The 13079-nt window shown below is 39.7% G+C and overlaps 1 protein-coding gene across 5 annotated transcripts in view; it reads left to right on the top strand.

Moving 5' to 3' along the window:
* Positions 1-13079, top strand: part of TNRC6C (trinucleotide repeat containing adaptor 6C) — a 150204-nt gene that overhangs the window by 16379 nt on the left and 120746 nt on the right. Inside the window, exons 1-2 of one of the 5 annotated variants that reach the window (XM_054535784.2) lie at positions 2452-5073; positions 7753-7846. The exons of 2 other annotated variants lie outside the window; for them this stretch is intronic. The gene's annotated coding sequence lies outside the window, so the exon portion shown is untranslated. 2 more of the 5 variants (XM_054535786.2, XM_063718294.1) reach the window with 2 other exon arrangements.

The following is a 13079-nucleotide window of genomic DNA, read 5'->3' on the forward strand; positions in this document are numbered from 1 at the left end:
AGATGGTTGTGGAGGGAATGGGGAGACCTCCCTTATAATTTTGCCTATAAAGGCAGCTACACATAGCAGTTTTAAAAATATTTGTCATTCTTGTAGGAAGGTAATCATTTCTGAACTATTATTTAATCAAACCTTTTTCTTTTTTGGGTCAAATCTGGTCTTTTGAAAATATGAAATAGCGTTGTGATTATGAGACTTTGGGACATCATGTAAGAGGAAAGGTTCAACAACAAAAATGGAAGCTGATTTACGGTTGCCATCTTTTACTCTTGCCACACAAGACTTGAATAAAAACTACCACGATATACTTCTATCATTACTTTATAAAATAAAGGACATTCTCATGCAAAGAAGTGGAAAGGATACCATCTTATAGGAGAATCCTATAAATTGAATAAATGCATCTTTATGAAAAATGTAGTTCGTCTTTATTTTTCTCATTCCATGGTGTTATAAAACTTTCTCACCTGATCATGGTCTTAAGAGTGAGTTGTCAACTCTGGGCTAGATTTCTAGGAATGCCACTTATTAGCTAGGTGACTTTGGGTTTAATTTTTACTTTCGGTGAGCCTTTGCTCAGCTAGAAGAAATGAATAATAGTATATACTATTACAGGATTATTGTAAGAATTAAATGAGATAGTGTGTAAGTTTCTCACATTGTAGGCTCATGTTATCTTCCTTATATTCAGCCCTGCGTAGTCTATTTCTCACTATCACACATTTGCTCTGTAATTACATATTTGTGTGTACGTTTCTGTAATTTCAAAGAAGTGAGTCAAATTTAACCATATCATAGACATGACTATAGTAATCACTTTGGTATGTTTTGCAAGGTGGGCGAGGGAGGTTGTTTTGCCCTGAAAACATCTACAAATGCTAGTGTATAAAATTGAGCAAAAGATGTGGGATAGAGATTGAATTCATATTCTTTGTGAAGACTATTAGGATTTGTTCTTGTGATGATCAGATTGTCAGTTCAGTTTACTGTATTTCACACACAGTAGCCCCAGTTAGAGTTCCAGAAATGCTTATAAATTTGTCTCCTGTGGTATTACCTTAATGTGATGTTGGATTCTTCATCGCTGAAGTCAGCTATTCAGGTAAAACTTTATTTGGTAAGATCAGATACCTAAGCAATATATAGTCACTAAGTCACTTCATATATAAAACTTGGGGCTGGATACGGTGGCTCATGCCTGTAATCCCAGCACTTTGGGACGCCAAGGCAGGTGGATCACCTGAGGTCAGGAGTTAGAGATCAGCCTAACCAATATGGTGAAACCCCATCTCTACTAAAAATACAAAAATTAGCTGGGCGTGGTCGCAGGTGCTTATAATCCCAGCTACTCGGGAGGCTGAGGCAGGAGAATTGCTTGAATCCAGGTGGTGGAGGTTGCAGTGAGCCAAGATTGCACCATTGCACTCCAGCTCAGGCGACAAGAGCAAGATTCCATCTCAGGAAAAAAAAAAAAAAAAAAAAAAACTTGGTTTCCCCTTCATTTTACAGGTATGTTAAAGAGGAAAAAAATAGAATGCTTAACATGTTGCTACTTGTGTACAAATTGTATTAATCATTATATGATAAATGTTTCCAGATGGTATCTATTTTATGGTACTTAGACTTTCTAACCTTTATAATGATTACTATAGATACGTTTTCTTTCTCCTACTAGATTATAAACTCCTTGAAGGTAGGATTCATGTTTAGTTTATCTTTTCATAAAACTTAGCTATGTATATTGATTTATACATATGCATTTAGTAAATAGAGCTTGATTAATTGAATAAATCTTCATATGTAGTAGATTTCTATATTGACTTCTGCTGGTATCAATTTTCTCTTCAAAGTTTGATGAGATAGGAGTGATGGGGAAAATATGAAGAGCATTAATGTATCATTTTCACTTCCACTAGTATCTTTGCTAGACCCCTAATCTCCAGTAGTTTTAAAGCTTTGGGTTATGAAAAGGAACTCCTTGTCTCTGAAGTGGTAGATATTTTTTATGATATGTTGCAAAACAAAAAGACAACTTTTTAGCTCAGAAGGAAACCAGCATTTATTAAGCCCTAGCTGTGTGCTAGGATAGGATCTTTTAAGTAGTCCCAGATCCCTTTGAGAATTCAGAAAACCTAAATAAAACAAGAAAGAAATTTTAATTATAAAAGAATTATCTCCAAAAAGTTTCTGCTTTTCACCTTTTCATGCTTTTAATATTTACTATGTAAATTGCCTAAGAACTTAAAAAAGAGGGACAGCTTTCCAGTTTATTTTATGAAGCTAACATACCAAAGACACAAAAAATGATAGGCAAATATCTAACTTTAGATTTTTGTCACATAAGTGTATGTGAGACTCTTAAAATAATTTACCAGAAAGTGTAATTCATCAGTATCAGTATTTTTTCTTTAAAACCTCTTTTTTTTTTTTTTTTTTTTTTTTTTTGAGACAGAGTGTCGCTCTGTCGCCTAGGCTGGAGTGCAGTGACGCAATCTCAGCTCACTGCAAGCTCTGCCTCCCGGGTTCACACCATTCTTCTGCCTCAGCCTCCCGAGTAACTGGGACTACAAGCGCCTGCCACCATGCCCGGCTAATTTTTTGCATTTTTTTAGTAGAGACGGCATTTCACCGTGTTAGCCAGGATGGTCTCGATCTCCTGACCTCGTGATCCGCCTGCCTGGGCCTCCCAAAGTGCTGGGATTACAGGCGTGAGCCACCGCGCCCGGCCTAAAACCTCTTTCTAAAGAGAATTTGAGACAAATGCAACAGCATATTAAAACAATAGAAGAGTAGAAGTAAGGCTTATCTTTAGAATGCAAAGAACTCTACTAATATTCCTCCACAGTGGTGGATCAAGGAAGTAAATTCATAAGATTATCTCACTTGCTACCTGTAAGGTCATATAGTAAAACTCAGTATTATTTTGGATGTCTGCTTCTGGCTAAGACAGACTAGCCAGTGTCAGACCAACCCTGCTACCAGGAACTAAAATGCTTAGGCAAATAATAAAAAGCAACTGTTTGAAGGTATTAGAAACTACTAGGACATTGAAGACTTTGAGGCCAAGATCCCAGAGAGAAGGGAGGTCTAAAGAGGCAGAATAAACATTTGGTGCCACATGACCCCTCAGAAGCATTTGCCAGCTTCAGTGCTAGGACTGAAAACCTGAACAAAAAGCTGAGGTTGAGCAGCTAAGCAGAGTTTTCAATAGATGTCGGAGGCTGGGGTCACAAAAACGGGAGTTCAGGGATGACAGACCCTGGTAAACATCCCAGGCTTTTGGTTGGAACCACCCCTCTTACCCCTTAAAAACCCCAACTTTTTACCCTAGGTGTATGGTGAACCTAAAAATTTTCCTGAAATCCAGCCGTCACAAAACAACAAAAACTTAGTTTTGAATTGGCTGAAATAGATTAAAGTGATTCACCCTTGCTCTTAAATGCTTGTCAGAAGCAAAACTAAATCCTCTCTAGAGGAAGGTAACATTCACAGCCTCAGCTTATCTCCAGAATTTTGTGCATGCAAGATGAACATTCAGTCAAAAACTAAGCATATAAAAAGACAGGTGATAAGGTTACCCACAGGAGATCCAGATATTAGGGTTATCAGACATGGACCTTAAGGTAATGTTGATAAATATGTTTAGTAAATTAAGTGACAAATGGAGGATTTCAGAAAGAACTGGACACTATTAAAAAAGTTAAGTGGAAATTCTGGAATTGAAAAGTGCAATATAGGGTGACAATAGTTTACAATAATCTTTTGTATGTTTTAAAATAGCTAGAAGAGAAGAATTTGAATTTTTTAACATAAAGACATTTAAGGTGATGGATATCCCAATTACACTGATTTGATCCTTACAAATCATATGAATGTACTAAATTATCACATGAATCCTGAGAGTAGGTGTATCTGTTATGCATCAATTAAAAATTAAAAAGAACTTTTAAAAGTACAGTAACTCAAATTAGGAATTAAACAGGAGGGTTTAATGGTATTCTTAGCTGAAGAAAAAATTAGTAAACTAGAAGATAGATCAGAAGACAATATCCATACCAAAGCACAGAGAGACAAAAGGATGGAAAATGAAAAGAAAAAGAAAAATTTGCAAGAGACAAATGGGACACTGTTAAAAGTCTAAAATACTTACAATTAGAATCTCAGGAGAGGAGAAAGAATAGGTCAGAGGCAATAGTAAAAGACATAATGACTTGAGAATCTTCCAAAACTAATACAAACTTGCATATTTGAGAATCACTGTAGCTCTAAGCAGAATCAATACCAAAAAACAAAAATAAAGGGAAAAGAGAGGAAAAATTGCCAAAACAAAGAAAATCTTAAAATCAGCCAAAGGAGGAAAAAGATACATTACCTTCAAAGGAGTAGCAATAAAGACTGACAGTCTACTTTGTGAAGAAATGGAAATGAAAATACAGTGGAATGATATCTTCAAAGTGTTGTAAGAAAATAACTGCCAACCTAGAAATCTGTATGAAGCAAAAATATCTTTCAAAAATGAAGTGAATGTAGACATCTTCAGACAGACAAAAATTAGAATTCATCACCAGCAGATCTACACTAGAGGTACTCTAAGAAAGTTCTTCAGGTAAAAGGAAAATTATCCCAGCTGGAAGCGTGGAGATGCAGGAAGGAGTAAAGAGCACTGGAAAGGATAGATAGACGAATACAGCTAAAGTAATGTGAACTGTGAAAACTGTAAAAATATTGATAGGTGCAGTAAACCACCATGGCACACGTTTACGTATGTAACAAACCTGCACATCCTGCACATGTACCTGGAATTTAAAAAATTTTAAAGTAAAAATAATATATGGCAACAGCAACACAGAAAGCTGGAAGAGAGTTCTGATGGGGGAAAAACAGGTTATTTTTCCTCGGCTCTCACTCTCCAACAGTGATCATCACACAGGACTTCTTTGACCAAATGTGTGGATTTCTCCCCACGTGCCAAGCAAGCAGTCAGTTCTGCAGTGGACACCAGCTGGATCTGTGAGCAAATATGTGAGGGTTTCTTCTCACACATCAAACAAGGAGTTCTGCTGTGGATATCAGGTGGGTACCCTCCAATTTCATTTTAACATTATCTACCTGGAGATAACTCAGATCTCACAGGTTGAAGACTCAGTCTTCAAGACTGTCCCTCCTTGAGACACCAGTTGCAAGTCTAGGCCTCCAGAACTTCTGACCCACTAGCTTCAAGTTGGGATTCCCACTACCCCTCTTTGAGTTCAGTTAATTTGCTAGAGTGGCTCACAGAACTCAGGGAAATAATTACGTTTACCAGGTTATTACAAAGGATATTATGAAGGAAACAGATGAAGAAATGCCTAGAACAAGGTATGGGGGGTGGGTGCTTCCGTGCCCTCTCTGTTGCACCGTCCTCCTAGCATCTCCATTTGCTCGGGCATTTGGAAGCTCTCCAAACCCAATCCTTTTGGGTTTGTTTTGTTTTGTTTTTTGGTTTTTTGAGGCTGTCTCACTCTATTGCCCAGGCTGGAGTGCAGTGGTGCAGTTATGGCTCACTGCAGCCTCAACCTCCTGGACTCAAGCCATCCTCCCATGTCAGCCTCCTGAGTAGCTGGGACTCCAGGCACGTACCATCATGCTAGGCTAATTTTTTTTAAAAAATTTTGTAGAAGTGGGTTCCCACTGTGTTGGCCAAACTAGTCCCACCTTGGCCTCCCAAAGTGCTGGGATTACACTTTGGGAGCCACTGCTCCTAGCCCCTTTTGGGTTTTTATGAGAACTTCATTATGAAGGCATCATTGATTAAGCCATTGGCCACTGGTGATCAACTTAACCTTCAGCCCCTCTACCCTCCCTGGAGATTGGAGGGTAGGGCTGAAAGTCTTAACCTTCTAATCCTGCCTTGGTGTTTATGGAGACCAGCCCCCATCCTGAAGCTACCAAGAGGCTGCCAGCTATCAGTCAACTCATTAGCATACAAAAAGACATTACTTTGGAGTTTGGAAGGATTTTAGGAATTATATGCCAGGAAGCAGGATCGAAGACCAAATATATATTTCACAGTATTACAAAGATAAATATAGTTTAAATGTCCTCAGGTCTTTGTAATTTATATTAGATTTTAATGAGTCAGAGATAGTAATATCTAGGGTAGTCCTTCTCAATCACATTTGGTGAGAGAATCACATCATAATGTTCAAAGACAGCAAACTTCAACCTGTGGGTCAAATCTGGCCTGCCAACTCTTTTAGTAAATAATGTTTTATTGGTGGAACACCACCATGCCCATTAGTTTACATATTGTCTATGGCTGGATTCATGTTGCACCACCAGAGTTGAGTAGCTGCTACAGAGACATTGTGGTCCACAAAGCTTAAATTTATTGTCTAGCCCTTGATAGAAGAGATTTGACAACCCCTAGGTGTTGTGGACTGAGTGTATGTGTTCCCCAAAGATTTGTATGTTGAAATTCTAATCTCCAGCGTGATGGTGTTAGGAAGTGGGGCCTTTGGGAGGTATTTAGTTCATGAAGATGGAACCCTCACAAATGGGATTAGAGACACAGAGTTCTTGCTTTCTACTCTCTGCCATATGGGGACACAGCAAGAAGAATGCCATCTGCAAGCCAGGAAGAGGGTCTCCGCCAGAACTTGACCATGATGGCACCCTGGTCTTGGAGGGTCTGTAGAACCCAGCCTCTAGAACTATGAGAAATAAATGTTTGTTGTGTGAGCCACCCGGTCTATGGTATTTTTGTTAGTAGCAGCCAGAACTAAGACATCTGTGCTAAGGCATCGATTATATATTATGAATTAACTTCTTTACATTTAGAATGCCTTGTAAGAACTGAAAAAAAAAATAGTCACTCAGAATGTTTTCTGCAGGACATAATTCTTTCATAGATCTTGAGTTGATTAGAGTAACTACTAAAAGGATAGAAAGAAAATTTATAGCTACCAAGCTAATAGAGAAGGAGAAAGGAAATAAAATAATAAAAACCACTTACTGTCCAAAAAAAGACAAAAAAGAAAAAAGGAACATAGAATAGGAGGAATAAGGCCAGGCACGGTGGCTCATGCCTGTAGTCCCAGCACTATGGGAGACTAAGGCAGGCAGATCACCTGAGGTCAGGAGTCCAAGACCAGCCTGGCCAACATGGTGAAACCCCATCCCTACTAAAAATAAGAAATTAGCCAGATGTGGTGGCACATGCCTGTAGTCCCAGCTACTCGGGAGGCTAAGGCAGGAGAATTGTTTAAATCTAGGAGGCAGAGATTGCAGTGAGCCGAGATTGTGCCACTGCACTCCAGCCTGGGTGACAGAGCAAGATTTAATCTCAAAAAAAAGGAGGGACAAGTTCAAAACAAGTAGTAAGATGGTTAATTTAAGTAGTAACAGACAAAATGGACTTTAAGGCAAGACATCCCTAGAAACAAGGAAATTTTGTAATGAAAAATGAGTCAATCCACCAAGAAATATGTATGCACCTAATAACAGCTTCAAAAGACAAAAGCCAACAGAATCAAAAGGACAAAAAGATAGATTCAGTATCCCTATTTCATCTATTATACACAAATTAGGGAGAGCAGGATATTTGTTGAATATGGCATAAATTCACAGACCAACTTTCATATTATACTTACTGGTAAAACCCTGAAAGCAGTCTCTCATTGTTATTATACCTTATAACCCACCCCTAGAATTTCTGCTTCCCATTCTAGCAACTGAGTTCTGCTGGTATTTGGAGTTCTTGTTTTCCAATAGGGAATGTTACTACCAGAGGACACAGAAAGGTTCCATTGAATTGAAAGATGAGGCTATAACCCATTTGGGACTGTTGATGCCACTGAACCAACAGGTAGGAAAAGAGGTCACTCTCCTGACTAGAGTGCTTAATTCTGATTACTAAGGCAAAATGGGGTAATGCTATACAATGGGGGCAGGGAGGAGGATGTTTGTAACTCAGGATTCTCTAGAGTATCTCTTAGTACTTCTTTGCACCATATTAGAGGCAAAATGAAAAACTGCAGTATTCAAGAAAAGGCAGGTCTGTTGACGAGTCACATCTTTCAGGAATGAAGGTTTAGGTCACCCTGTCATGTTGAGAACCCTGACTGGCTGAGGTTCTGATTGAGGTCACAAGAAATGTTGGATGCATAGTGAAAGAAGAAAGTTAGGGACACCATCCATGGCTTCATAACCGGTGCAGAAGCAAGGATTGTAGTAACTTAGCATATTTTTTCTTGTGTCTGTATGTTTATATGTATTAACTTTTCTTTTTTCCCCTTTATTTTATATATAATTACTGGAAGTTAATTAAACAATTTGATCTTTAGAGAACAGAATATTTAGTGGGACTGTTAACTGAATTTTAAGGAGTAATTAATATAGCCAGTGATTAATACAATGTCTGTTCGGAGTGTAGTTCCTCATTTTGGGGAGAAGGTGAGAACGTGTTCATTTATAGGAAGGTAGCTGCATGTTATTAGGTGGAATCAGAGTTGTTTTGATACTTCAGATATAGAGGGTGTATATGGAAGCCAAGTAGCCAAAGGGGTGGACTATGCCAGTTATTTATTGTTGCTCAGTTCCCAGTTTATGTAAATCCGCATCCATTTATGCCCTGCTTTTGATACAGGAGCTGGGCACTGTAGACATTTCCCTTTGGTGAGCTGGCTTCACTTTAGGCTTTGCCAGTGGAAGCACTGGAGACACAATGTAAGGAGGAATAGAGAAGAAAAGGGTCTTCCCAGCCAGGCACGGTAGCTCACGCCTGTAATCCCAGCATTTTGGGAAACCAAGGCAGGAGGATTGCTTGAGCCCAGGAGTTTGAGGCCAGACTGGGCAACGTAGTAAGACCTCGTCAATACTTAAAAAAAAAAAAAAAAAAGCCACGTGTGGTGGCGCATGCATCAGTGTCAGCTACTCCAGAGGCTAAGGTGGGAGGATCGCTTGATTGAGGCTGCAGTGAGCTGTGATTGCACCACTGCACCCCAGCCTAAATGTCAGAGCTAGATTCTGTCTCAAAAAAAAGAAGTAGCGGGTATCTCTCCACTCCCTCCTTCCAGTGCGTGTGCTTTTGGTGCAGCAGTCAGCAGGCTGGCATAGGAGAGCCCTGGCAGTGCTCACCTCAGTGGTGCCTGTGAAGCAGCCTCAGCCCACCTGTACCCTCAAGGAAGTTTCTCTGCCTCCTAGTAGGGCCCTCCTGTGGACCACCTCTTCCCTGTTCCCTCTTCTAGGTCTTTCTGCTACTCTCTAGCTGTGTGTTCTGTGGCAGCCACACCCTCTCCAGTCCTGCGTGGAAGGATCTTCCTCTGAGTTCTTAGCCTCTTTCTTATATGTACATACACACACACACACACACACACACACTTTTAGCTTGGAGCTATTATAGTAAGTATCTGCTTTCTGCATTTGCTCTCTCTGGACCCCATAAGGAACTATTTTTACCCCTCTAAAAACATAACCACCTTTCACTAGTTAACAAATCTTCATATTAACTCTATCCTGTTCAAGTTATTGGTATGGTTTCTGGCTCCTGACTATTCCCTAAGACTTACTAACAACATTACTATTTAATCTTTAACGTTGTTGTCTAAAGCTACGCCAGTTAAATAAGACAGGTGCATTCATTTTCTGTTTTTGCGTAACAAATTACCACAAACTTAAGAGGTTTAAAGCATGATCAGTGTTACTTCATAGTCCTTCGTAGTTCTTTTGGTCCTTGTTTCCTTGCTAGCTGTCAGAGGAGTTGTTCTCTAGGCTACCTATGTTCCTTGCCTTGTAGCCTCCATCTTTAAAACAGCAACTGTGAGGCCAGGCGCGGTGGCTCACGCCTGTAATCCCAGCACTTTGGAAGGCCGAGGCGGGCGGATCATGAAGTCAGGAGATCGAGACCATCTGCCTAACACGGTGAAACCCCGTCTCTACTAAAAATACAAAAAAAAAAAAATTAGCCGGGTGTGGTGACAGGCGCCTATAGTCCCAGCTACTCGGGAGGCCGAGGCAGGAGAATGGTGTGAACCCTGGAGGCAGAGGTTGCAGTGAGCCGAGATCGCGCCACTGCACTCCAGCCTGGGCGACAGAGCGAGACTCTGTCTCAAAAAAAAAAAATCCAGCGACTGTGTTGAATCTCTCATACTTTGAACTTCTGACATCCTCTGTCTCTGACCTCTAAGCCCAAATTTAAAGGGTTAATCGGGCCCACTTGGATGGATAGTCTCTCTGTCTTAAGGTCAACTGATTTGGGGTTTGAATTACGTCTGCACAGTCCCTGCAAATAGTACCTACGTTCATGTTTGATTAACTAGGGGAAGGTATGTGTACCCCAGGTGCCAGGAATCTTAGGAGGAATCTTAGAATTCTGATTACCAAAACAGGAAATAGAAATTAAGCCATGAAAAAATGGTTGTTATTTACAGATTGTATACGCAGAAAACCCAAGATGATAAGCTAAAAAATTATTTGACGCAGTATAGATAAGTCAGTAACTGGACTAGATACCATCAGTAACCATTCAGGCAATCCACAGGATATTTGATCTAATACATAAAAATCAATTTTTTAAAAAATTATAAAATACCTAGAAATGAGCTTAACGTGTACAGGAAATAAATATGAAGAAATGGGCGGGGCGCGGTGGCTCACACCTGTAATCCCAGCACTTGGAAGGCCGAGGTGGGCGGATCACCCGAGGTCGGGAGTTTGAGACCATCCTGACCAACATGGAGAAACCTCGTCTCTACTAAAAATACAAAATTAGCCGGGCATGGTGGCACATGCCTGTAATCCCAGCCATTTGGGAGGCTGAGGCAGGAGAATCACTTGAACCCGGGAGACAGGTTGCGGTGAGCCGAGATCGCGCCATTGCACTCCAGCCTGGACAACAAGAGTGAAACTCCATCTCAAAAAAAAAAAAAAAAGAAGAAGAAGAAGAAATGACAATTTCACTGAAAGAGGGAAAAAAAATGGAGAGATGTTCTCAAATATGAAAATTAATTCTTACAGAGCTTTCAGTTCATTAATTTGTATGTTTAAAGCAATTCTAATTTTTAAAAAAGATATATTTTTCTTTTGGAGCATGACAATATGGTTGTAAATTTTATCTGGAAGGATAAAATAATAAATACTTTAAAAAAAATAATGAACCTAGTGGTAGCAGATAACCAAAATTTTATGAAACTGGAATAATTTAAATAGTGTCGTTATGGCAGAAGCGTGCAGTTATTAATGGAGCAGAATGGTCTTCGGGCCCATCTGTTATACATGAATTTGATGTATGAAGAGCCATTGTCACAAATGAGCAGATAGAGGAAGGATCATTTAGTCCTGGTGCACTAAATGACTCCCAGGCACTGTTAGTTACAGAAAAGAAGGTAGAATCTAGTGTCTACCACACACCAAAATAAACTTTAAATGAAGTATCATCTGTATAATAGAAAAAATTTTAAGAAATCTAGAGAATAAAAATAGCTAATTTGAATAGTTCCTATAAATACAAGTAAAATCTCATGAAAATTTTTGGTAGAATTTTATTAGCGTTTAAAACTTGGTGAATGCCAAAAACAAAAGGCAGACAAAAACTGGGGGAAATGTTTACAGCAATATGATTAAAGGTTAATGTATTTAACATGTATAAACTTAATAAATTTATATGAAGACGCCCACTAAGAACTGAAGAGACAGGCCAGAATATATAGACAGGCAATGTACAGAAAATGAAATTCATGTGGGATAACCAATATGGGGAAATACGTTCATTAATAGTCAAAGAATTGTAAATTAAGGCCATTGAAATACTTTTTCTATCAGATTAGCAAGGATTAAAAATTAATAATACTCAGTGCTTATGAGAGTGTTGTGAAATAAGCACACTTGTATTCAGCTAATAAAACTACAGATTATTAAAATGCTTTTGGAAGCAGTTTCATAATGAAACCCTTAATTATACCCTTTTGTTTTAGGAAGTCTGTTTCTGGAAATCTCTCCTAAGACAATCACAAATACAGAACAAGCTGGAATAATCACCAATACAGAACAAATATAAACAAAGGGGATTAGTGATAAAAACAGTGTCAAATGGAAACACCTAAATAAGCAACCGGAGAATTAAGTAAATTATGGTCCATCAACAAAATATTTTGTTGTCAATTACAAATTATATTTGCGGAGTTTTTTTGTTGTTTGTTTGTTTTTTGGAGACAGAGTCTCGCTCTGTCGCCCAGGCTGGAGTGCAGTGGCGCGAGCACCATCTCAGCTCACTGCAACCTCCGCCTCCCGGGTTCAAGCGATTCTCTTGCTTCACCCTTCCAAGTAGCTGGGATTACAGGCACACGCCACCATGCCTGGCTAATTTTTATATTTTTAGTAGAGACGGGGTTTCACTGTGTTGGTCAGGCTGGTCTCGAACTCCTGACCTCAAGTTATCCGCCCGCCTCGGCCTCTCAAAGTGCTGGGATTATAGATGTGAGCCACCGCGCCCGGCCTGAAGTAAGCATTTTTTAAGAGTGTAAATTAAGATGGTGGTCAACTGTGTACCAGCAGTACTGTGCCAATTAGAAATATTTATCAGCTATGGCCAGGCACAGTGGCTCATGCCTGTAATTCCAGCACTTTGGGAGGCCAAGGCAGGAGGATTGCTTTAGGCCAGAAGTTTGAGACCAGCCTGGGCAACAGGGTGAGACTCCGTCTCAAAAAAAAAAAATGAGACCTTGTCTCTACAAAAAATTTAAAAACTAAGAAACTTACCTGGGTGTGGTGTAGCCTGTGGTCTCAGCTACTCAGGAGGCTGAGGTGGGAGAGTCATGAGCCCAGGAGGTCGAGTGAACTCTGATAGCACCACTGCACTCCAGCCTGGGTGGCAGAGTGAGACTCTATCTCTTTACACACACACACACACACACACACATTTTCCAGCTATTTATTCTTCCATTGCATCTTCAACACACACACACACACACACACACACACACACACACACACACACACACACACACACACACACACACGCATTTTCCAGCTATTTATTCTTCCATTGCATCTTCTTCCCAGCATCAGAATTTCTTCTCTTCATCTGCCCATCTGTGAATCTG

Source organism: Pongo abelii, chromosome 19 (assembly GCF_028885655.2).
Source record: "Pongo abelii isolate AG06213 chromosome 19, NHGRI_mPonAbe1-v2.0_pri, whole genome shotgun sequence".
Taxonomy (NCBI): domain Eukaryota; kingdom Metazoa; phylum Chordata; class Mammalia; order Primates; family Hominidae; genus Pongo; species Pongo abelii.